The following is a 3051-nucleotide window of genomic DNA, read 5'->3' as shown; positions in this document are numbered from 1 at the left end:
TGTGACGATCTGGCTTTAAGGCGATTCGATAACAAATGACGAAAACGGACGGGTTTCTCAGGTTTTTACTACATATGAACACTTTTCACATTCTCCCGTGCAACTCGGCTGCTAGTCCTCCTTTCATGCAGAATCTTAAGGTCCTAGCTCATGTCCAAGGCACCAAAGCCAGCTAAAAAGTCAATAATCGATACCTAAAACTTGAATTGTACTACCTCTTACTGGCTATTACATCAACTTAGAAGTTTCATCTGTGTTCTACTATGGTGCTTTTAGTGTCTCCGCATACCGCAGCACGCGACATAGCTTTGCAGACGATAAGGACAAATGTTTCAGAGAGAAGAGCGGCCAATGTGACGATCTGGCTTTGAGTCGATTCGTTAACAAATGACTAAAACGGACGGATTTCTCAGGTTTTTACTACATATGAACTCTTTTCACATTCTCCCATGCAACTCGGCTTCTAGTCCTCCTTTCATGCAGAATCATAAGGTCGTAGCTCATGTCCAAGGCACCAAAGCCAGCTAAAAAGTCAATAATCGATACCTAAAACTTGAATTGTGCTACTTCTTACTGGCTATTACATCAACTTAGAAGGTTCATCTGTATTCTTCTGTGGTGCTTTTAGTGTCTCCGCATACCGCAGCACGCGAAATATCTTTGCAGACGATAAGTACAACCGTTTCAGAGAGAAGAGCGGCCAATGTGACGATCTGGCTTTGTGTCGATTCGATAACAAATGACGAACACGGACGGGTTTCTTAGGTTTTTACTACATATGAACACTTTTCACATTCTCCCGTGCAACTCGGCTGCTAGTCCTCCTTTCATGCAGAATCTTAAGGTCCTAGCTCATGTCCAAGGCACCAAAGCCAGCTAAAAAGTCAATAATCGATACCTAAAACTTGAATTGTACTACTTCTTACTGGCTATTACATAAACTTAGAACCTTCATCTGTGTTCTACTATGGTGCTTTTAGTGTCTCCGCATACCGCAACACGCGACATAGCTTTGCAGACGATAAGTACAACCGTTTCAGAGAGAAGAGCGGCCAATGTGATTATCTGGCTTTATGTCGATTCTATAACCAGTGACGAAAACGGACGGATTTCTCAGGTTTATACTACATATGAACACCTTTCACATTCTCCCATGAACTCAGCTGCTAGTCCTCCTTTCATGCAGAATCTTAAGGTCCTAGCTCATGTCCAAGGCACCAAAGCCAGCTAAAAAGTCAATAATCGATACCTAAAACTTAAATTGTACTACTTCTTACTGGCTATTACTTCAACTTAGAAACTTCATCTGTGTACTACTATATTGATTTTAGTGTCTCCGGATACCGCAGCACGCGACATAGGTTTGCAGACGATAAGTACAACCGTTTCAGGGAGAAGAGCGGCCAATGTAACGATCTGGCTTTAAGGCGATTCGATAACAAATGACGAAAACGGACGGGTTTCTAAGGTTTTTACTACATATGAACACTTTTCACATTCTCCCGTGCAACTCGGCTGCTAGTCCTCCTTTCGTGCAGAATCTTAAGGTCCTAGCTCATGTCAAAGGCACCAAAGCTAGCTAAAAAGTCAATAATCGATACCTAAAACGTGAATTGTACTACTTCTTACTGGCTATTACATCAACTTAGAAGCTTCATGTGTGTTCTACTATGGTGCTTTTAGTGTCTCCGCATACCGCAGCATGCGACATAGCTTTGCAGACGATAAGTACAACCGTTTCAGGGAGAAGAGCGGCCAATATGACGATCTGGCTCTAAGTCGATTCGAAAACAAATGACGAAAACGGACGGATTTCAAAGGTTTTTACTACATATGAACACTTTTCACATTCTCCCGTGCAACTCGGCTGCTAGTCCTCCTTTCATGCAGAATCATAAGGTCCTAGCTCATGTCCAAGGCACCAAAGCCAGCTAAAAAGTCAATAATCGATACCTAAAACTTGAATTGTACTACTTCTTACTGGCTATTACATCAACTTAGAAGGTTCATCTGTATTCTTCTGTGGTGCTTTTAGTGTCTCCGCATACCGCAGCACGCGAAATAGCTTTGCAGACGATAAGTACAACCGTTTCAGAGAGAAGAGCGGCCAATGTGACGATCTGGCTTTGTGTCGATTCGATAACAAATGACGAACACGGACCGATTTCATAGGTTTGTGCTACATATGAACACTTTTCACATTCTCCCGTGCAACTCGGCTGCTAGTCCTCCTTTCATGCAGATTCTTATGGTCCTAGCTCATGTCCAAGGCACCAAAGCCAGCTAAAAAGTCAATAATCGATACCTAAAACTTAAATTGTACTACATCTTACTGGCTATTACATCAAGTTAGAAGTTTCATCTGTGTTCTACTATGGTGCTTTTAGTGTCTCCGCATACCGCAGCACGCGACATAGCTTTGCAGACGATAAGTACAACCGTTTCAGAGAGAAGAGCGGCCAATGTGACGATCTGGCTTTAAGTCGATTCTATAACAAGTGACGAAAACGGACGGATTTCTCAGGTTTTTACTACATATGAACAATTTTCACATTCTCCCACGAACTCGGCTGCTAGTCCTCCTTTCATGCAGAATCTTATGGTCCTAGCTCATGTCGAAGGCACCAAAGCCAGCTAAAAAGTCAATAATCGATACCTAAAACTTAAATTGTACTACTTCTTACTGGATATTACTTCAACTTAGAAACTTCATCTGTGTACTACTATATTGACTTTAGTGTCTCTGGATACCGCAGCACGCGACATAGCTTGCAGACGATAAGTACAACCGTTTCAGGGAGAAGAGCGGCCAATGTGACGATCTGGCTTTAAGGCGATTCGATAACAAATGACGAAAACGGACGGGTTTCTCAGGTTTTTACTACATATGAACACTTTTCACATTCTCCCGTGCAACTCGGCTGCTAGTCCTCCTTTCATGCAGAATCTTAAGGTCCTAGCTCATGTCCAAGGCACCAAAGCCAGCTAAAAAGTCAATAATCGATACCTAAAACTTGAATTGTACTACCTCTTACTGGCTATTACATCAAC

Source organism: Schistocerca gregaria, unplaced genomic scaffold, assembly GCF_023897955.1.
Source record: "Schistocerca gregaria isolate iqSchGreg1 unplaced genomic scaffold, iqSchGreg1.2 ptg000437l, whole genome shotgun sequence".
In the NCBI taxonomy this organism is placed as follows: Eukaryota; Metazoa; Arthropoda; class Insecta; order Orthoptera; family Acrididae; genus Schistocerca; species Schistocerca gregaria.
Note: the sequence above shows the minus strand (reverse complement) of the source record.